The sequence below is a fragment of the Heterodontus francisci genome, chromosome 34 (genome assembly GCF_036365525.1).
Source record: "Heterodontus francisci isolate sHetFra1 chromosome 34, sHetFra1.hap1, whole genome shotgun sequence".
Classification (NCBI taxonomy): domain Eukaryota; kingdom Metazoa; phylum Chordata; class Chondrichthyes; order Heterodontiformes; family Heterodontidae; genus Heterodontus; species Heterodontus francisci.
Window position 1 is genome coordinate 9,629,631 of NC_090404.1, and position 21,981 is coordinate 9,651,611.

At 45.8% G+C, this 21,981-nt stretch overlaps 13 non-coding genes across 13 annotated transcripts; all 13 read left to right on the plus strand.

The window, feature by feature from the left end:
• Positions 1–763: 763 nt before the first annotated feature.
• trnae-cuc (transfer RNA glutamic acid (anticodon CUC)) lies at positions 764–835 on the plus strand. Its single transcript has one exon. It is a non-coding gene; the product is annotated as a tRNA-Glu (tRNA).
• A 668-nt stretch (positions 836–1,503) lies between these two features.
• On the plus strand, positions 1,504–1,575 carry trnae-uuc (transfer RNA glutamic acid (anticodon UUC)). Its single transcript has one exon. It is a non-coding gene; the product is annotated as a tRNA-Glu (tRNA).
• A 2,396-nt stretch (positions 1,576–3,971) lies between these two features.
• Positions 3,972–4,043, plus strand: trnae-cuc (transfer RNA glutamic acid (anticodon CUC)). Its single transcript has one exon. It is a non-coding gene; the product is annotated as a tRNA-Glu (tRNA).
• A 668-nt stretch (positions 4,044–4,711) lies between these two features.
• trnae-uuc (transfer RNA glutamic acid (anticodon UUC)) lies at positions 4,712–4,783 on the plus strand. The gene has a single exon. It is a non-coding gene; the product is annotated as a tRNA-Glu (tRNA).
• A 2,383-nt stretch (positions 4,784–7,166) lies between these two features.
• trnae-cuc (transfer RNA glutamic acid (anticodon CUC)) lies at positions 7,167–7,238 on the plus strand. Its single transcript has one exon. It is a non-coding gene; the product is annotated as a tRNA-Glu (tRNA).
• Positions 7,239–7,906: 668 nt separating this feature from the next.
• On the plus strand, positions 7,907–7,978 carry trnae-uuc (transfer RNA glutamic acid (anticodon UUC)). Its single transcript has one exon. It is a non-coding gene; the product is annotated as a tRNA-Glu (tRNA).
• A 2,387-nt stretch (positions 7,979–10,365) lies between these two features.
• trnae-cuc (transfer RNA glutamic acid (anticodon CUC)) lies at positions 10,366–10,437 on the plus strand. Its single transcript has one exon. It is a non-coding gene; the product is annotated as a tRNA-Glu (tRNA).
• Positions 10,438–11,105: 668 nt separating this feature from the next.
• trnae-uuc (transfer RNA glutamic acid (anticodon UUC)) lies at positions 11,106–11,177 on the plus strand. Its single transcript has one exon. It is a non-coding gene; the product is annotated as a tRNA-Glu (tRNA).
• A 3,127-nt stretch (positions 11,178–14,304) lies between these two features.
• Positions 14,305–14,376, plus strand: trnae-uuc (transfer RNA glutamic acid (anticodon UUC)). Its single transcript has one exon. It is a non-coding gene; the product is annotated as a tRNA-Glu (tRNA).
• Positions 14,377–16,760: 2,384 nt separating this feature from the next.
• trnae-uuc (transfer RNA glutamic acid (anticodon UUC)) lies at positions 16,761–16,832 on the plus strand. The gene has a single exon. It is a non-coding gene; the product is annotated as a tRNA-Glu (tRNA).
• A 668-nt stretch (positions 16,833–17,500) lies between these two features.
• trnae-uuc (transfer RNA glutamic acid (anticodon UUC)) lies at positions 17,501–17,572 on the plus strand. Its single transcript has one exon. It is a non-coding gene; the product is annotated as a tRNA-Glu (tRNA).
• A 2,384-nt stretch (positions 17,573–19,956) lies between these two features.
• On the plus strand, positions 19,957–20,028 carry trnae-uuc (transfer RNA glutamic acid (anticodon UUC)). Its single transcript has one exon. It is a non-coding gene; the product is annotated as a tRNA-Glu (tRNA).
• Positions 20,029–20,696: 668 nt separating this feature from the next.
• trnae-uuc (transfer RNA glutamic acid (anticodon UUC)) lies at positions 20,697–20,768 on the plus strand. The gene has a single exon. It is a non-coding gene; the product is annotated as a tRNA-Glu (tRNA).
• Positions 20,769–21,981: the final 1,213 nt, after the last annotated feature.

The following is a 21,981-nucleotide window of genomic DNA, read 5'->3' on the forward strand; positions in this document are numbered from 1 at the left end:
ACTTCAATTATGGTGATAGATTGGGGCTATTTTCCTTGAAGAAGACAAGGCTGAGAGGTAATTTGACAAAAGTATTCAATATCATGTGGGCTCGGGACAATGTTTGTGGAGAGAAACTGTTCCCACTCCCTTAAAGAATCGAGAGGGGGCAGATTTAAAGCAAAAAAAAAAGCAATGGCAACATGAGGAAAACCTTTTTCACGCAGTGAGTGGTTCAGGTCTGGAATGCACTGCCTGAGAGTGAGGTGGAGGCAAGTTCAATTGGAGCATTCAAAAGGGAAACATTCAGGCTTGGGGCCGCGCTCTGTATTTATAAACCCCGCCCCCTGGGGGGGGGGGGGTGGGGGCGTCAGTCACCCGCTCCCACCTTTCACCTGTCAGCTCACAATGCCCGGGGAATTGACGGGGCTCCGGACCAATAGAAAGAGGGGGCGAAGCTGGAGGACGAATGAGGGACCCTCTTGGTCAATGCGGTAAGTCACGCCACTCGAACTCTCCGACTGGTTTCGGGGGCGGGGGGTTCCTGTCCCGCCCCTGCACTTTCTATTGGTCCGCGGCTGGTGTCAATCAGCCGGGTGGGCGGTGTAAGTTGAGCATGCGCGGCCGGCAGGGGCTGAGGCAGAGAGCGCGGTGACAGCAGCTGGGTTAATAAAACCAAGATGTATTTTGGAAGGAAGATTGAGGAAAGGCAAAATGATCTTCTGTGGTATCTGAGTGCTTTACAGGTATATGTAGACAAATGTTTAAATATACTGTCGACTCTTCCCTGGTGGTCTAGTGGTTAGGATTTGGCGCTCTCACCGCCGCGGCCCGGGTTCGATTCCCGGTCAGGGAAGTGTGTTTTATGCAATTGGGCAATGGAACTGAGTGCATTGCTCTTCAGTGATAAAGCTGTCCAAAAAGCCTACACAATCCTTGTCTTTTTCAATCGAAGCAGAGGGTACAAAGGCAATGAGGTTATATGAGCCTCTGTGAATCACTAGTTAGATCTGGATTTTGCTGAAGAGAGATCCTGTTTGACAAATCTTGTAGAATTTTTTTGAGTATGTAACCAGTAGGGTAGATAAAGTGGAATCAGTAGATGTTGTATACCTGGATTTTCAAAAGGCACTCGATAAGGCACCACATGAAAGATTAATAGGCAAGAGCTAAGGACTCATGGTGTTGGGTTAATATATTAGCGTGGATAGAGGATTGGCTAACAGACAAAAAGCAAAGAGTGTGAGCATAAATGGCAGGCAGTGAATTGTGCAATGAATTTGGCCTAGCCATCAGCCTCAAGAAAACGAACATCATGGGACAGGACGTCAGAAATGCTCCATCCATCAATATCGGCGGCCTCGTTCTGGAAGTGGTTCAAGAGTTCACCTACCTAGGCTCAACTATCACCAGTAACCTGTCTCTCGATGCAGAAATCAACAAGCACATGGGAAAGGCATCTGCTGCTATGTCCAGACTGGCCAAGAAAGTGTGGGACAAATCTTTAAGCAAACTGTCACCTCTTCCCTGGTGGTCTAGTGGTTAGGATTCGGCGCTTTCACCGCCGCGGCCCGGGTTCGATTCCCGGTCAGGGAAGTGTGTCTTATGCATTGGGGCAATGGAACTGAGTGCATTGCTCTTAAGTGAAAAAGTAGTCTGAAAAACTGACACAATCCTTGTCTTTATAAATCGAAGCAGAGTGCACAAAGGCAATGAGGTTCGATGAATCACTAGTTAGATCTGGATTTTGCTGAAGAGAGATCCTATTTGACAAATCTTGTAGAATTTTTTTGAGTATGTAACCAGTAGGGTAGATAAAGTGGAATCAGTAGATGATGTATACCTGGATTTTCAAAAGGCATTCGATAAGGTGCCACATAAAAGATTAATAGGCAAGAGATAAGGACTCACGGTGTTGGGTTAATATATTAGCGTGGATAGAGGATTGGCTAACAGACAAAAAGCAAAGAGTGTGAGCATAAATGGCAGGCAGTGAATTGTGCAATGAATTTGGCCTAACCATCAGTCTCAAGAAAACGAACATCATGGGACAGGACGTCAGAAATGCTCCATCCATCAATATCGGCGGCCGCGCTCTGGAAGTGGTTCAAGAGTTCGCCTACCTAGGCTTAACTATCACCAGTAACCTGTCTCTCGATGCAGAAATCAACAAGCGCATGGGAAAGGCATCTGCTGCTATGTCCAGACTGGCCAAGAAAGTGTGGGAAAATGGCGCACTGACACGGAACACAAAAGTCCGAGTGTATCAAGACTGTGTCCTCAGTACCTTGCTCTACGGAGGCAGACAGGCCTCGGTTCAACATCTGATCTGAAAGCCAGCACTCCCTCAGCACTGCACTGCAGTGTCGGCCTTGATTTTTGTGCTCAAGCCTGGAGTGAGACTTGAGCCCAAAAACATATGACTTAAAGACAAGGGTGCTATCAACTAAGCCACAGTGATGCAATCTGAGTCACATTTATAAATACTCACAGACTTGGTAAGTGATCTGATCTCACTAAACTATGACACAAGCTGTGTCTATTTGAGTTACATTTGTACAAACGCACTCACTTGGAAACTGATCAGATCTTACTAAACTATGACACAAGAATATTCCATTGTCACTCCTGCTCAGACTGTACCTTCTATCTACACCAGCCTCTCTGCACAAGATCAACAGAAAAGACTGATGGCGTTATTGTCCACAGCAAAAGCACACAGTGGCACAAGCATCTGGTAATTCCTATTAAAATGCAAAGCAGAGCAGAACAACAGTGTCTTGGTCTGTTACAGACTTATTGATTGAGATTGATTTTCAACAACTCCATTATCACAATGTGTGGAAGGTAGGAAATGGAACTTCATCTTTATTATATTACAACTCATATGGTAGCAGAATCTCATCTTCACTTCCCCAGATTCAATAAAGATTCACTGAGACTTTATGTCGAATGGCTGCCGGATTACCCACAACCCCATGTGCTTCAGAAACTGCTCTATATGCGCAGGTGGCAGGAAGGTTGAGAGAACGGCAAATAAAGCATACAGTATCCTTGACTTTATTAGCAGGGGAACAGAGTACAAGAGCAAGGATGTTATGTTGAACTTGAACAAGACACGAGTTCGGCCTCAGCTGGAGTATTGCTTCCAGTTCTGGGCGCCGCATTTAAAGAACGTTGTGAAAGCATTGGAGAGATTGCAGAAAACAATGGTTCCAGGATGAGGAACTTCAATTATGGTGATAGATTGGGGCTATTTTCCTTGAAGAAGACAAGGCTGAGAGGTAATTTGACAAAAGTATTCAATATCATGTGGGCTCGGGACAATGTTTGTGGAGAGAAACTGTTCCCACTCCCTTAAAGAATCGAGAGGGGGCAGATTTAAAGCAAAAAAAAAAGCAATGGCAACATGAGGAAAACCTTTTTCACGCAGTGAGTGGTTCAGGTCTGGAATGCACTGCCTGAGAGTGAGGTGGAGGCAAGTTCAATTGGAGCATTCAAAAGGGAAACATTCAGGCTTGGGGCCGCGCTCTGTATTTATAAACCCCGCCCCCTGGGGGGGGGGGGGGGTGGGGGCGTCAGTCACCCGCTCCCACCTTTCACCTGTCAGCTCACAATGCCCGGGGAATTGACGGGGCTCCGGACCAATAGAAAGAGGGGGCGAAGCTGGAGGACGAATGAGGGACCCTCTTGGTCAATGCGGCAAGTCACGCCACTCGAACTCTCCGACTGGTTTCGGGGGCGGGGGGTTCCTGTCCCGCCCCTGCACTTTCTATTGGTCCGCGGCTGGTGTCAATCAGCCGGGTGGGCGGTGTAAGTTGAGCATGCGCGGCCGGCAGGGGCTGAGGCAGAGAGCGCGGTGACAGCAGCTGGGTTAATAAAACCAAGATGTATTTTGGAAGGAAGATTGAGGAAAGGCAAAATGATCTTCTGTGGTATCTGAGTGCTTTACAGGTATATGTAGACAAATGTTTAAATATACTGTCGACTCTTCCCTGGTGGTCTAGTGGTTAGGATTTGGCGCTCTCACCGCCGCGGCCCGGGTTCGATTCCCGGTCAGGGAAGTGTGTTTTATGCAATTGGGCAATGGAACTGAGTGCATTGCTCTTCAGTGATAAAGCTGTCCAAAAAGCCTACACAATCCTTGTCTTTTTCAATCGAAGCAGAGGGTACAAAGGCAATGAGGTTATATGAGCCTCTGTGAATCACTAGTTAGATCTGGATTTTGCTGAAGAGAGATCCTGTTTGACAAATCTTGTAGAATTTTTTTGAGTATGTAACCAGTAGGGTAGATAAAGTGGAATCAGTAGATGTTGTATACCTGGATTTTCAAAAGGCACTCGATAAGGCACCACATAAAAGATTAATAGGCAAGAGCTAAGGACTCATGGTGTTGGGTTAATATATTAGCGTGGATAGAGGATTGGCTAACAGACAAAAAGCAAAGAGTGTGAGCATAAATGGCAGGCAGTGAATTGTGCAATGAATTTGGCCTAGCCATCAGCCTCAAGAAAACGAACATCATGGGACAGGACGTCAGAAATGCTCCATCCATCAATATCGGCGGCCTCGTTCTGGAAGTGGTTCAAGAGTTCACCTACCTAGGCTCAACTATCACCAGTAACCTGTCTCTCGATGCAGAAATCAACAAGCACATGGGAAAGGCATCTGCTGCTATGTCCAGACTGGCCAAGAAAGTGTGGGACAAATCTTTAAGCAGACTGTCACCTCTTCCCTGGTGGTCTAGTGGTTAGGATTCGGCGCTTTCTCCGCCGCGGCCCGGGTTCGATTCCCGGTCAGGGAAGTGTGTCTTATGCATTGGGGCAATGGAACTGAGTGCATTGCTCTTAAGTGAAAAAGTAGTCTGAAAAACTGACACAATCCTTGTCTTTATAAATCGAAGCAGAGTGCACAAAGGCAATGAGGTTCGATGAATCACTAGTTAGATCTGGATTTTGCTGAAGAGAGATCCTATTTGACAAATCTTGTAGAATTTTTTTGAGTATGTAACCAGTAGGGTAGATAAAGTGGAATCAGTAGATGATGTATACCTGGATTTTCAAAAGGCATTCGATAAGGTGCCACATAAAAGATTAATAGGCAAGAGATAAGGACTCACGGTGTTGGGTTAATATATTAGCGTGGATAGAGGATTGGCTAACAGACAAAAAGCAAAGAGTGTGAGCATAAATGGCAGGCAGTGAATTGTGCAATGAATTTGGCCTAACCATCAGTCTCAAGAAAACGAACATCATGGGACAGGACGTCAGAAATGCTCCATCCATCAATATCGGCGGCCGCGCTCTGGAAGTGGTTCAAGAGTTCGCCTACCTAGGCTTAACTATCACCAGTAACCTGTCTCTCGATGCAGAAATCAACAAGCGCATGGGAAAGGCATCTGCTGCTATGTCCAGACTGGCCAAGAAAGTGTGGGAAAATGGCGCACTGACACGGAACACAAAAGTCCGAGTGTATCAAGACTGTGTCCTCAGTACCTTGCTCTACGGAGGCAGACAGGCCTCGGTTCAACATCTGATCTGAAAGCCAGCACTCCCTCAGCACTGCACTGCAGTGTCGGCCTTGATTTTTGTGCTCAAGCCTGGAGTGAGACTTGAGCCCAAAAACATATGACTTAAAGACAAGGGTGCTATCAACTAAGCCACAGTGATGCAATCTGAGTCACATTTATAAATACTCACAGACTTGGTAAGTGATCTGATCTCACTAAACTATGACACAAGCTGTGTCTATTTGAGTTACATTTGTACAAACGCACTCACTTGGAAACTGATCAGATCTTACTAAACTATGACACAAGAATATTCCATTGTCACTCCTGCTCAGACTGTACCTTCTATCTACACCAGCCTCTCTGCACAAGATCAACAGAAAAGACTGATGGCGTTATTGTCCACAGCAAAAGCACACAGTGGCACAAGCATCTGGTAATTCCTATTAAAATGCAAAGCAGAGCAGAACAACAGTGTCTTGGTCTGTTACAGACTTATTGATTGAGATTGATTTTCAACAACTCCATTATCACAATGTGTGGAAGGTAGGAAATGGAACTTCATCTTTATTATATTACAACTCATATGGTAGCAGAATCTCATCTTCACTTCCCCAGATTCAATAAAGATTCACTGAGACTTTATGTCGAATGGCTGCCGGATTACCCACAACCCCATGTGCTTCAGAAACTGCTCTATATGCGCAGGTGGCAGGAAGGTTGAGAGAACGGCAAATAAAGCATACAGTATCCTTGACTTTATTAGCAGGGGAACAGAGTACAAGAGCAAGGATGTTATGTTGAACTTGAACAAGACACGAGTTCGGCCTCAGCTGGAGTATTGCTTCCAGTTCTGGGCGCCGCATTTAAAGAACGTTGTGAAAGCATTGGAGAGATTGCAGAAAACAATGGTTCCAGGATGAGGAACTTCAATTATGGTGATAGATTGGGGCTATTTTCCTTGAAGAAGACAAGGCTGAGAGGTAATTTGACAAAAGTATTCAATATCATGTGGGCACGGGACAATGTTTGTGGAGAGAAACTGTTCCCACTCCCTTAAAGAATCGAGAGGGGGCAGATTTAAAGCAAAAAAAGAGCAATGGCAACATGAGGAAAACCTTTTTCACGCAGTGAGTGGTTCAGGTTTGGAATGCACTGCCTGAGAGTGAGGTGGAGGCAAGTTCAATTGGAGCATTCAAAAGGGAAACATTCAGGCTTGGGGCCGCGCTCTGTATTTATAAACCCCGCCCCCTGGGGGGGGGCGTCAGTCACCCGCTCCCACCTTTCACCTGTCAGCTCACAATGCCCGGGGAATTGACGGGGCTCCGGACCAATAGAAAGAGGGGGCGAAGCTGGAGGACGAATGAGGGACCCTCTTGGTCAATGCCGTAAGTCACGCCACTCGAACTCTCCGACTGGTTTCGGGGGCGGGGGGTTCCTGTCCCGCCCCTGCACTTTCTATTGGTCCGCGGCTGGTGTCAATCAGCCGGGTGGGCGGTGTAAGTTGAGCATGCGCGGCCGGCAGGGGCTGAGGCAGAGAGCGCGGTGACAGCAGCTGGGTTAATAAAACCAAGATGTATTTTGGAAGGAAGATTGAGGAAAGGCAAAATGATCTTCTGTGGTATCTGAGTGCTTTACAGGTATATGTAGACAAATCTTTAAATATACTGTCGACTCTTCCCTGGTGGTCTAGTGGTTAGGATTTGGCGCTCTCACCGCCGCGGCCCGGGTTCGATTCCCGGTCAGGGAAGTGTGTTTTATGCAATTGGGCAATGGAACTGAGTGCATTGCTCTTCAGTGATAAAGCTGTCCAAAAAGCCTACACAATCCTTGTCTTTTTCAATCGAAGCAGAGGGTACAAAGGCAATGAGGTTATATGAGCCTCTATGAATCACTAGTTAGATCTGGATTTTGCTGAAGAGAGATCCTGTTTGACAAATCTTGTAGAATTTTTTTGAGTATGTAACCAGTAGGGTAGATAAAGTGGAATCAGTAGATGTTGTATACCTGGATTTTCAAAAGGCACTCGATAAGGCACCACATAAAAGATTAATAGGCAAGAGCTAAGGACTCATGGTGTTGGGTTAATATATTAGCGTGGATAGAGGATTGGCTAACAGACAAAAAGCAAAGAGTGTGAGCATAAATGGCAGGCAGTGAATTGTGCAATGAATTTGGCCTAGCCATCAGCCTCAAGAAAACGAACATCATGGGACAGGACGTCAGAAATGCTCCATCCATCAATATCGGCGGCCTCGTTCTGGAAGTGGTTCAAGAGTTCACCTACCTAGGCTCAACTATCACCAGCAACCTGTCTCTCGATGCAGAAATCAACAAGCACATGGGAAAGGCATCTGCTGCTATGTCCAGACTGGCCAAGAAAGTGTGGGACAAATCTTTAAGCAAACTGTCACCTCTTCCCTGGTGGTCTAGTGGTTAGGATTCGGCGCTTTCACCGCGGTGGCCCGGGTTCGATTCCCGGTCAGGGAAGTGTGTCTTATGCATTGGGGCAATGGAACTGAGTGCATTGCTCTTAAGTGAAAAAGTAGTCTGAAAAACTGACACAATCCTTGGCTTTATAAATCGAAGCAGAGTGTACAAAGGCAATGAGGTTCTATGAATCACTAGTTAGATGCGGATTTTGCTGAAGAGAGATCCTATTTGACAAATCTTGTAGAATTTTTTTGAGTATGTAACCAGTAGGGTAGATAAAGTGGAATCAGTAGATGATGTATACCTGGATTTTCAAAAGGCATTCGATAAGGTGCCACATAAAAGATTAATAGGCAAGAGATAAGGACTCACGGTGTTGGGTTAATATATTAGCGTGGATAGAGGATTGGCTAACAGACAAAAAGCAAAGAGTGTGAGCATAAATGGCAGGCAGTGAATTGTGCAATGAATTTGGCCTAACCATCAGTCTCAAGAAAACGAACATCATGGGACAGGACGTCAGAAATGCTCCATCCATCAATATCGGCGGCCGCGCTCTGGAAGTGGTTCAAGAGTTCGCCTACCTAGGCTTAACTATCACCAGTAACCTGTCTCTCGATGCAGAAATCAACAAGCGCATGGGAAAGGCATCTGCTGCTATGTCCAGACTGGCCAAGAAAGTGTGGGAAAATGGCGCACTGACACGGAACACAAAAGTCCGAGTGTATCAAGACTGTGTCCTCAGTACCTTGCTCTACGGAGGCAGACAGGCCTCGGTTCAACATCTGATCTGAAAGCCAGCACTCCCTCAGCACTGCACTGCAGTGTCGGCCTTGATTTTTGTGCTCAAGCCTGGAGTGAGACTTGAGCCCAAAAACGTATGACGTAAAGACAAGGGTGCTATCAACTAAGCCACAGTGATGCAATCTGAGTCACATTTATAAATACTCACAGACTTGGTAAGTGATCTGATCTCACTAAACTATGACACAAGCTGTGTCTATTTGAGTTACATTTGTACAAACGCACTCACTTGGAAACTGATCAGATCTTACTAAACTATGACACAAGAATATTCCATTGTCACTCCTGCTCAGACTGTACCTTCTATCTACACCAGCCTCTCTGCACAAGATCAACAGAAAAGACTGATGGCGTTATTGTCCACAGCAAAAGCACACAGTGGCACAAGCATCTGGTAATTCCTATTAAAATGCAAAGCAGAGCAGAACAACAGTGTCTTGGTCTGTTACAGACTTATTGATTGAGATTGATTTTCAACAACTCCATTATCACAATGTGTGGAAGGTAGGAAATGGAACTTCATCTTTATTATATTACAACTCATATGGTAGCAGAATCTCATCTTCACTTCCCCAGATTCAATAAAGATTCACTGAGACTTTATGTCGAATGGCTGCCGGATTACCCACAACCCCATGTGCTTCAGAAACTGCTCTATATGCGCAGGTGGCAGGAAGGTTGAGAGAACGGCAAATAAAGCATACAGTATCCTTGACTTTATTAGCAGGGGAACAGAGTACAAGAGCAAGGATGTTATGTTGAACTTGAACAAGACACGAGTTCGGCCTCAGCTGGAGTATTGCTTCCAGTTCTGGGCGCCGCATTTAAAGAACGTTGTGAAAGCATTGGAGAGATTGCAGAAAACAATGGTTCCAGGATGAGGAACTTCAATTATGGTGATAGATTGGGGCTATTTTCCTTGAAGAAGACAAGGCTGAGAGGTAATTTGACAAAAGTATTCAATATCATGTGGGCTCGGGACAATGTTTGTGGAGAGAAACTGTTCCCACTCCCTTAAAGAATCGAGAGGGAGCAGATTTAAAGCAAAAAAAAAGCAATGGCAACATGAGGAAAACCTTTTTCACGCAGTGAGTGATTCAGGTCTGGAATGCACTGCCTGAGAGTGAGGTGGAGGCAAGTTCAATTGGAGCATTCAAAAGGGAAACATTCAGGCTTGGGGCCGCGCTCTGTATTTATAAACCCCGCCCCCTGGGGGGGGGGGGGCGTCAGTCACCCGCTCCCACCTTTCACCTGTCAGCTCACAATGCCCGGGGAATTGACGGGGCTCCGGACCAATAGAAAGAGGGGGCGAAGCTGGAGGACGAATGAGGGACCCTCTTGGTCAATGCGGTAAGTCACGCCACTCGAACTCTCCGACTGGTTTCGGGGGCGGGGGGTTCCTGTCCCGCCCCTGCACTTTCTATTGGTCCGCGGCTGGTGTCAATCAGCCGGGTGGGCGGTGTAAGTTGAGCATGCGCGGCCGGCAGGGGCTGAGGCAGAGAGCGCGGTGACAGCAGCTGGGTTAATAAAACCAAGATGTATTTTGGAAGGAAGATTGAGGAAAGGCAAAATGATCTTCTGTGGTATCTGAGTGCTTTACAGGTATATGTAGACAAATCTTTAAATATACTGTCGACTCTTCCCTGGTGGTCTAGTGGTTAGGATTTGGCGCTCTCACCGCCGCGGCCCGGGTTCGATTCCCGGTCAAGGAAGTGTGTTTTATGCAATTGGGCAATGGAACTGAGTGCATTGCTCTTCAGTGATAAAGCTGTCCAAAAAGCCTACACAATCCTTGTCTTTTTCAATCGAAGCAGAGGGTACAAAGGCAATGAGGTTATATGAGCCTCTATGAATCACTAGTTAGATCTGGATTTTGCTGAAGAGAGATCCTGTTTGACAAATCTTGTAGAATTTTTTTGAGTATGTAACCAGTAGGGTAGATAAAGTGGAATCAGTAGATGTTGTATACCTGGATTTTCAAAAGGCACTCGATAAGGCACCACATAAAAGATTAATAGGCAAGAGCTAAGGACTCATGGTGTTGGGTTAATATATTAGCGTGGATAGAGGATTGGCTAACAGACAAAAAGCAAAGAGTGTGAGCATAAATGGCAGGCAGTGAATTGTGCAATGAATTTGGCCTAGCCATCAGCCTCAAGAAAACGAACATCATGGGACAGGACGTCAGAAATGCTCCATCCATCAATATCGGCGGCCTCGTTCTGGAAGTGGTTCAAGAGTTCACCTACCTAGGCTCAACTATCACCAGCAACCTGTCTCTCGATGCAGAAATCAACAAGCACATGGGAAAGGCATCTGCTGCTATGTCCAGACTGGCCAAGAAAGTGTGGGACAAATCTTGAAGCAAACTGTCACCTCTTCCCTGGTGGTCTAGTGGTTAGGATTCGGCGCTTTCACCGCCGCGGCCTGGGTTCGATTCCCGGTCAGGGAAGTGTGTCTTATGCATTGGGGCAATGGAACTGAGTGCATTGCTCTTAAATGAAAAAGTAGTCTGAAAAACTGACACAATCCTTGGCTTTATAAATCGAAGCAGAGTGTACAAAGGCAATGAGGTTCTATGAATCACTAGTTAGATGCGGATTTTGCTGAAGAGAGATCCTATTTGACAAATCTTGTAGAATTTTTTTGAGTATGTAACCAGTAGGGTAGATAAAGTGGAATCAGTAGATGATGTATACCTGGATTTTCAAAAGGCATTCGATAAGGTGCCACATAAAAGATTAATAGGCAAGAGATAAGGACTCACGGTGTTGGGTTAATATATTAGCGTGGATAGAGGATTGGCTAACAGACAAAAAGCAAAGAGTGTGAGCATAAATGGCAGGCAGTGAATTGTGCAATGAATTTGGCCTAACCATCAGTCTCAAGAAAACGAACATCATGGGACAGGACGTCAGAAATGCTCCATCCATCAATATCGGCGGCCGCGCTCTGGAAGTGGTTCAAGAGTTCGCCTACCTAGGCTTAACTATCACCAGTAACCTGTCTCTCGATGCAGAAATCAACAAGCGCATGGGAAAGGCATCTGCTGCTATGTCCAGACTGGCCAAGAAAGTGTGGGAAAATGGCGCACTGACACGGAACACAAAAGTCCGAGTGTATCAAGACTGTGTCCTCAGTACCTTGCTCTACGGAGGCAGACAGGCCTCGGTTCAACATCTGATCTGAAAGCCAGCACTCCCTCAGCACTGCACTGCAGTGTCGGCCTTGATTTTTGTGCTCAAGCCTGGAGTGAGACTTGAGCCCAAAAACGTATGACTTAAAGACAAGGGTGCTATCAACTAAGCCACAGTGATGCAATCTGAGTCACATTTATAAATACTCACAGACTTGGTAAGTGATCTGATCTCACTAAACTATGACACAAGCTGTGTCTATTTGAGTTACATTTGTACAAACGCACTCACTTGGAAACTGATCAGATCTTACTAAACTATGACACAAGAATATTCCATTGTCACTCCTGCTCAGACTGTACCTTCTATCTACACCAGCCTCTCTGCACAAGATCAACAGAAAAGACTGATGGCGTTATTGTCCACAGCAAAAGCACACAGTGGCACAAGCATCTGGTAATTCCTATTAAAATGCAAAGCAGAGCAGAACAACAGTGTCTTGGTCTGTTACAGACTTATTGATTGAGATTGATTTTCAACAACTCCATTATCACAATGTGTGGAAGGTAGGAAATGGAACTTCATCTTTATTATATTACAACTCATATGGTAGCAGAATCTCATCTTCACTTCCCCAGATTCAATAAAGATTCACTGAGACTTTATGTCGAATGGCTGCCGGATTACCCACAACCCCATGTGCTTCAGAAACTGCTCTATATGCGCAGGTGGCAGGAAGGTTGAGAGAACGGCAAATAAAGCATACAGTATCCTTGACTTTATTAGCAGGGGAACAGAGTACAAGAGCAAGGATGTTATGTTGAACTTGAACAAGACACGAGTTCGGCCTCAGCTGGAGTATTGCTTCCAGTTCTGGGCGCCGCATTTAAAGAACGTTGTGAAAGCATTGGAGAGATTGCAGAAAACAATGGTTCCAGGATGAGGAACTTCAATTATGGTGATAGATTGGGGCTATTTTCCTTGAAGAAGACAAGGCTGAGAGGTAATTTGACAAAAGTATTCAATATCATGTGGGCTCGGGACAATGTTTGTGGAGAGAAACTGTTCCCACTCCCTTAAAGAATCGAGAGGGGGCAGATTTAAAGCAAAAAAAAAGCAATGGCAACATGAGGAAAACCTTTTTCACGCAGTGAGTGGTTCAGGTCTGGAATGCACTGCCTGAGAGTGAGGTGGAGGCAAGTTCAATTGGAGCATTCAAAAGGGAAACATTCAGGCTTGGGGCCGCGCTCTGTATTTATAAACCCCGCCCCCTGGGGGGGGGGGGGCGTCAGTCACCCGCTCCCACCTTTCACCTGTCAGCTCACAATGCCCGGGGAATTGACGGGGCTCCGGACCAATAGAAAGAGGGGGCGAAGCTGGAGGACGAATGAGGGACCCTCTTGGTCAATGCGGTAAGTCACGCCACTCGAACTCTCCGACTGGTTTCGGGGGCGGGGGGTTCCTGTCCCGCCCCTGCACTTTCTATTGGTCCGCGGCTGGTGTCAATCAGCCGGGTGGGCGGTGTAAGTTGAGCATGCGCGGCCGGCAGGGGCTGAGGCAGAGAGCGCGGTGACAGCAGCTGGGTTAATAAAACCAAGATGTATTTTGGAAGGAAGATTGAGGAAAGGCAAAATGATCTTCTGTGGTATCTGAGTGCTTTACAGGTATATGTAGACAAATCTTTAAATATACTGTCGACTCTTCCCTGGTGGTCTAGTGGTTAGGATTATTCGCTCTCACCGCCGCGGCCTGGGTTCGATTCCCGGTCAGGGAAGTGTGTTTTATGCAATTGGGCAATGGAACTGAGTGCATTGCTCTTCAGTGATAAAGCTGTCCAAAAAGCCTACACAATCCTTGTCTTTTTCAATCGAAGCAGAGGGTACAAAGGCAATGAGGTTATATGAGCCTCTATGAATCACTAGTTAGATCTGGATTTTGCTGAAGAGAGATCCTGTTTGACAAATCTTGTAGAATTTTTTTGAGTATGTAACCAGTAGGGTAGATAAAGTGGAATCAGTAGATGTTGTATACCTGGATTTTCAAAAGGCACTCGATAAGGCACCACATAAAAGATTAATAGGCAAGAGCTAAGGACTCATGGTGTTGGGTTAATATATTAGCGTGGATAGAGGATTGGCTAACAGACAAAAAGCAAAGAGTGTGAGCATAAATGGCAGGCAGTGAATTGTGCAATGAATTTGGCCTAGCCATCAGCCTCAAGAAAACGAACATCATGGGACAGGACGTCAGAAATGCTCCATCCATCAATATCGGCGGCCTCGTTCTGGAAGTGGTTCAAGAGTTCACCTACCTAGGCTCAACTATCACCAGCAACCTGTCTCTCGATGCAGAAATCAACAAGCACATGGGAAAGGCATCTGCTGCTATGTCCAGACTGGCCAAGAAAGTGTGGGACAAATCTTTAAGCAAACTGTCACCTCTTCCCTGGTGGTCTAGTGGTTAGGATTCGGCGCTTTCACCGCGGTGGCCCGGGTTCGATTCCCGGTCAGGGAAGTGTGTCTTATGCATTGGGGCAATGGAACTGAGTGCCTTGCTCTTAAGTGAAAAAGTAGTCTGAAAAACTGACACAATCCTTGGCTTTATAAATCGAAGCAGAGTGTACAAAGGCAATGAGGTTCTATGAATCACTAGTTAGATGCGGATTTTGCTGAAGAGAGATCCTATTTGACAAATCTTGTAGAATTTTTTTGAGTATGTAACCAGTAGGGTAGATAAAGTGGAATCAGTAGATGATGTATACCTGGATTTTCAAAAGGCATTCGATAAGGTGCCACATAAAAGATTAATAGGCAAGAGATAAGGACTCACGGTGTTGGGTTAATATATTAGCGTGGATAGAGGATTGGCTAACAGACAAAAAGCAAAGAGTGTGAGCATAAATGGCAGGCAGTGAATTGTGCAATGAATTTGGCCTAACCATCAGTCTCAAGAAAACGAACATCATGGGACAGGACGTCAGAAATGCTCCATCCATCAATATCGGCGGCCGCGCTCTGGAAGTGGTTCAAGAGTTCGCCTACCTAGGCTTAACTATCACCAGTAACCTGTCTCTCGATGCAGAAATCAACAAGCGCATGGGAAAGGCATCTGCTGCTATGTCCAGACTGGCCAAGAAAGTGTGGGAAAATGGCGCACTGACACGGAACACAAAAGTCCGAGTGTATCAAGACTGTGTCCTCAGTACCTTGCTCTACGGAGGCAGACAGGCCTCGGTTCAACATCTGATCTGAAAGCCAGCACTCCCTCAGCACTGCACTGCAGTGTCGGCCTTGATTTTTGTGCTCAAGCCTGGAGTGAGACTTGAGCCCAAAAACGTATGACGTAAAGACAAGGGTGCTATCAACTAAGCCACAGTGATGCAATCTGAGTCACATTTATAAATACTCACAGACTTGGTAAGTGATCTGATCTCACTAAACTATGACACAAGCTGTGTCTATTTGAGTTACATTTGTACAAACGCACTCACTTGGAAACTGATCAGATCTTACTAAACTATGACACAAGAATATTCCATTGTCACTCCTGCTCAGACTGTACCTTCTATCTACACCAGCCTCTCTGCACAAGGTCAACAGAAAAGACTGATGGCGTTATTGTCCACAGCAAAAGCACACAGTGGCACAAGCATCTGGTAATTCCTATTAAAATGCAAAGCAGAGCAGAACAACAGTGTCTTGGTCTGTTACAGACTTATTGATTGAGATTGATTTTCAACAACTCCATTATCACAATGTGTGGAAGGTAGGAAATGGAACTTCATCTTTATTATATTACAACTCATATGGTAGCAGAATCTCATCTTCACTTCCCCAGATTCAATAAAGATTCACTGAGACTTTATGTCGAATGGCTGCCGGATTACCCACAACCCCATGTGCTTCAGAAACTGCTCTATATGCGCAGGTGGCAGGAAGGTTGAGAGAACGGCAAATAAAGCATACAGTATCCTTGACTTTATTAGCAGGGGAACAGAGTACAAGAGCAAGGATGTTATGTTGAACTTGAACAAGACACGAGTTCGGCCTCAGCTGGAGTATTGCTTCCAGTTCTGGGCGCCGCATTTAAAGAACGTTGTGAAAGCATTGGAGAGATTGCAGAAAACAATGGTTCCAGGATGAGGAACTTCAATTATGGTGATAGATTGGGGCTATTTTCCTTGAGGAAGACAAGGCTGAGAGGTAATTTGACAAAAGTATTCAATATCATGTGGGCTCGGGACAATGTTTGTGGAGAGAAACTGTTCCCACTCCCTTAAAGAATCGAGAGGGGGCAGATTTAAAGCAAAAAAAAAGCAATGGCAACATGAGGAAAACCTTTTTCACGCAGTGAGTGATTCAGGTCTGGAATGCACTGCCTGAGAGTGAGGTGGAGGCAAGTTCAATTGGAGCATTCAAAAGGGAAACATTCAGGCTTGGGGCCGCGCTCTGTATTTATAAACCCCGCCCCCTGGGGGGGGGGCGTCAGTCACCCGCTCCCACCTTTCACCTGTCAGCTCACAATGCCCGGGGAATTGACGGGGCTCCGGACCAATAGAAAGAGGGGGCGAAGCTGGAGGACGAATGAGGGACCCTCTTGGTCAATGCCGTAAGTCACGCCACTCGAACTCTCCGACTGGTTTCGGGGGCGGGGGGTTCCTGTCCCGCCCCTGCACTTTCTATTGGTCCGCGGCTGGTGTCAATCAGCCGGGTGGGCGGTGTAAGTTGAGCATGCGCGGCCGGCAGGGGCTGAGGCAGAGAGCGCGGTGACAGCAGCTGGGTTAATAAAACCAAGATGTATTTTGGAAGGAAGATTGAGGAAAGGCAAAATGATCTTCTGTGGTATCTGAGTGCTTTACAGGTATATGTAGACAAATCTTTAAACATACTGTCGACTCTTCCCTGGTGGTCTAGTGGTTAGGATTTGGCGCTTTCACCGCCGCGGCCCGGGTTCGATTCCCGGTCAAGGAAGTGTGTTTTATGCAATTGGGCAATGGAACTGAGTGCATTGCTCTTCAGTGATAAAGCTGTCCAAAAAGCCTACACAATCCTTGTCTTTTTCAATCGAAGCAGAGGGTACAAAGGCAATGAGGTTATATGAGCCTCTATGAATCACTAGTTAGATCTGGATTTTGCTGAAGAGAGATCCTGTTTGACAAATCTTGTAGAATTTTTTTGAGTATGTAACCAGTAGGGTAGATAAAGTGGAATCAGTAGATGTTGTATACCTGGATTTTCAAAAGGCACTCGATAAGGCACCACATAAAAGATTAATAGGCAAGAGCTAAGGACTCATGGTGTTGGGTTAATATATTAGCGTGGATAGAGGATTGGCTAACAGACAAAAAGCAAAGAGTGTGAGCATAAATGGCAGGCAGTGAATTGTGCAATGAATTTGGCCTAGCCATCAGCCTCAAGAAAACGAACATCATGGGACAGGACGTCAGAAATGCTCCATCCATCAATATCGGCGGCCTCGTTCTGGAAGTGGTTCAAGAGTTCACCTACCTAGGCTCAACTATCACCAGCAACCTGTCTCTCGATGCAGAAATCAACAAGCACATGGGAAAGGCATCTGCTGCTATGTCCAGACTGGCCAAGAAAGTGTGGGACAAGTCTTGAAGCAAACTGTCACCTCTTCCCTGGTGGTCTAGTGGTTAGGATTCGGCGCTTTCACCGCCGCGGCCTGGGTTCGATTCCCGGTCAGGGAAGTGTATCTTATGCATTGGGGCAATGGAACTGAGTGCATTGCTCTTAAATGAAAAAGTAGTCTGAAAAACTGACACAATCCTTGGCTTTATAAATCGAAGCAGAGTGTACAAAGGCAATGAGGTTCTATGAATCACTAGTTAGATGTGGATTTTGCTGAAGAGAGATCCTATTTGACAAATCTTGTAGAATTTTTTTGAGTATGTAACCAGTAGGGTAGATAAAGTGGAATCAGTAGATGATGTATACCTGGATTTTCAAAAGGCATTCGATAAGGTGCCACATAAAAGATTAATAGGCAAGAGATAAGGACTCACGGTGTTGGGTTAATATATTAGCGTGGATAGAGGATTGGCTAACAGACAAAAAGCAAAGAGTGTGAGCATAAATGGCAGGCAGTGAATTGTGCAATGAATTTGGCCTAACCATCAGTCTCAAGAAAACGAACATCATGGGACAGGACGTCAGAAATGCTCCATCCATCAATATCGGCGGCCGCGCTCTGGAAGTGGTTCAAGAGTTCGCCTACCTAGGCTTAACTATCACCAGTAACCTGTCTCTCGATGCAGAAATCAACAAGCGCATGGGAAAGGCATCTGCTGCTATGTCCAGACTGGCCAAGAAAGTGTGGGAAAATGGCGCACTGACACGGAACACAAAAGTCCGAGTGTATCAAGACTGTGTCCTCAGTACCTTGCTCTACGGAGGCAGACAGGCCTCGGTTCAACATCTGATCTGAAAGCCAGCACTCCCTCAGCACTGCACTGCAGTGTCGGCCTTGATTTTTGTGCTCAAGCCTGGAGTGAGACTTGAGCCCAAAAACGTATGACGTAAAGACAAGGGTGCTATCAACTAAGCCACAGTGATGCAATCTGAGTCACATTTATAAATACTCACAGACTTGGTAAGTGATCTGATCTCACTAAACTATGACACAAGCTGTGTCTATTTGAGTTACATTTGTACAAACGCACTCACTTGGAAACTGATCAGATCTTACTAAACTATGACACAAGAATATTCCATTGTCACTCCTGCTCAGACTGTACCTTCTATCTACACCAGCCTCTCTGCACAAGGTCAACAGAAAAGACTGATGGCGTTATTGTCCACAGCAAAAGCACACAGTGGCACAAGCATCTGGTAATTCCTATTAAAATGCAAAGCAGAGCAGAACAACAGTGTCTTGGTCTGTTACAGACTTATTGATTGAGATTGATTTTCAACAACTCCATTATCACAATGTGTGGAAGGTAGGAAATGGAACTTCATCTTTATTATATTACAACTCATATGGTAGCAGAATCTCATCTTCACTTCCCCAGATTCAATAAAGATTCACTGAGACTTTATGTCGAATGGCTGCCGGATTACCCACAACCCCATGTGCTTCAGAAACTGCTCTATATGCGCAGGTGGCAGGAAGGTTGAGAGAACGGCAAATAAAGCATACAGTATCCTTGACTTTATTAGCAGGGGAACAGAGTACAAGAGCAAGGATGTTATGTTGAACTTGAACAAGACACGAGTTCGGCCTCAGCTGGAGTATTGCTTCCAGTTCTGGGCGCCGCATTTAAAGAACGTTGTGAAAGCATTGGAGAGATTGCAGAAAACAATGGTTCCAGGATGAGGAACTTCAATTATGGTGATAGATTGGGGCTATTTTCCTTGAAGAAGACAAGGCTGAGAGGTAATTTGACAAAAGTATTCAATATCATGTGGGCTCGGGACAATGTTTGTGGAGAGAAACTGTTCCCACTCCCTTAAAGAATCGAGAGGGGGCAGATTTAAAGCAAAAAAAAAGCAATGGCAACATGAGGAAAACCTTTTTCACGCAGTGAGTGATTCAGGTCTGGAATGCACTGCCTGAGAGTGAGGTGGAGGCAAGTTCAATTGGAGCATTCAAAAGGGAAACATTCAGGCTTGGGGCCGCGCTCTGTATTTATAAACCCCGCCCCCTGGGGGGGGGGCGTCAGTCACCCGCTCCCACCTTTCACCTGTCAGCTCACAATGCCCGGGGAATTGACGGGGCTCCGGACCAATAGAAAGAGGGGGCGAAGCTGGAGGACGAATGAGGGACCCTCTTGGTCAATGCCGTAAGTCACGCCACTCGAACTCTCCGACTGGTTTCGGGGGCGGGGGGTTCCTGTCCCGCCCCTGCACTTTCTATTGGTCCGCGGCTGGTGTCAATCAGCCGGGTGGGCGGTGTAAGTTGAGCATGCGCGGCCGGCAGGGGCTGAGGCAGAGAGCGCGGTGACAGCAGCTGGGTTAATAAAACCAAGATGTATTTTGGAAGGAAGATTGAGGAAAGGCAAAATGATCTTCTGTGGTATCTGAGTGCTTTACAGGTATATGTAGACAAATCTTTAAATATACTGTCGACTCTTCCCTGGTGGTCTAGTGGTTAGGATTTGGCGCTTTCACCGCCGCGGCCCGGGTTCGATTCCCGGTCAAGGAAGTGTGTTTTATGCAATTGGGCAATGGAACTGAGTGCATTGCTCTTCAGTGATAAAGCTGTCCAAAAAGCCTACACAATCCTTGTCTTTTTCAATCGAAGCAGAGGGTACAAAGGCAATGAGGTTATATGAGCCTCTATGAATCACTAGTTAGATCTGGATTTTGCTGAAGAGAGATCCTGTTTGACAAATCTTGTAGAATTTTTTTGAGTATGTAACCAGTAGGGTAGATAAAGTGGAATCAGTAGATGTTGTATACCTGGATTTTCAAAAGGCACTCGATAAGGCACCACATAAAAGATTAATAGGCAAGAGCTAAGGACTCATGGTGTTGGGTTAATATATTAGCGTGGATAGAGGATTGGCTAACAGACAAAAAGCAAAGAGTGTGAGCATAAATGGCAGGCAGTGAATTGTGCAATGAATTTGGCCTAGCCATCAGCCTCAAGAAAACGAACATCATGGGACAGGACGTCAGAAATGCTCCATCCATCAATATCGGCGGCCTCGTTCTGGAAGTGGTTCAAGAGTTCACCTACCTAGGCTCAACTATCACCAGCAACCTGTCTCTCGATGCAGAAATCAACAAGCACATGGGAAAGGCATCTGCTGCTATGTCCAGACTGGCCAAGAAAGTGTGGGACAAGTCTTGAAGCAAACTGTCACCTCTTCCCTGGTGGTCTAGTGGTTAGGATTCGGCGCTTTCACCGCCGCGGCCTGGGTTCGATTCCCGGTCAGGGAAGTGTATCTTATGCATTGGGGCAATGGAACTGAGTGCATTGCTCTTAAATGAAAAAGTAGTCTGAAAAACTGACACAATCCTTGGCTTTATAAATCGAAGCAGAGTGTACAAAGGCAATGAGGTTCTATGAATCACTAGTTAGATGTGGATTTTGCTGAAGAGAGATCCTATTTGACAAATCTTGTAGAATTTTTTTGAGTATGTAACCAGTAGGGTAGATAAAGTGGAATCAGTAGATGATGTATACCTGGATTTTCAAAAGGCATTCGATAAGGTGCCACATAAAAGATTAATAGGCAAGAGATAAGGACTCACGGTGTTGGGTTAATATATTAGCGTGGATAGAGGATTGGCTAACAGACAAAAAGCAAAGAGTGTGAGCATAAATGGCAGGCAGTGAATTGTGCAATGAATTTGGCCTAACCATCAGTCTCAAGAAAACGAACATCATGGGACAGGACGTCAGAAATGCTCCATCCATCAATATCGGCGGCCGCGCTCTGGAAGTGGTTCAAGAGTTCGCCTACCTAGGCTTAACTATCACCAGTAACCTGTCTCTCGATGCAGAAATCAACAAGCGCATGGGAAAGGCATCTGCTGCTATGTCCAGACTGGCCAAGAAAGTGTGGGAAAATGGCGCACTGACACGGAACACAAAAGTCCGAGTGTATCAAGACTGTGTCCTCAGTACCTTGCTCTACGGAGGCAGACAGGCCTCGGTTCAACATCTGATCTGAAAGCCAGCACTCCCTCAGCACTGCACTGCAGTGTCGGCCTTGATTTTTGTGCTCAAGCCTGGAGTGAGACTTGAGCCCAAAAACGTATGACGTAAAGACAAGGGTGCTATCAACTAAGCCACAGTGATGCAATCTGAGTCACATTTATAAATACTCACAGACTTGGTAAGTGATCTGATCTCACTAAACTATGACACAAGCTGTGTCTATTTGAGTTACATTTGTACAAACGCACTCACTTGGAAACTGATCAGATCTTACTAAACTATGACACAAGAATATTCCATTGTCACTCCTGCTCAGACTGTACCTTCTATCTACACCAGCCTCTCTGCACAAGATCAACAGAAAAGACTGATGGCGTTATTGTCCACAGCAAAAGCACACAGTGGCACAAGCATCTGGTAATTCCTATTAAAATGCAAAGCAGAGCAGAACAACAGTGTCTTGGTCTGTTACAGACTTATTGATTGAGA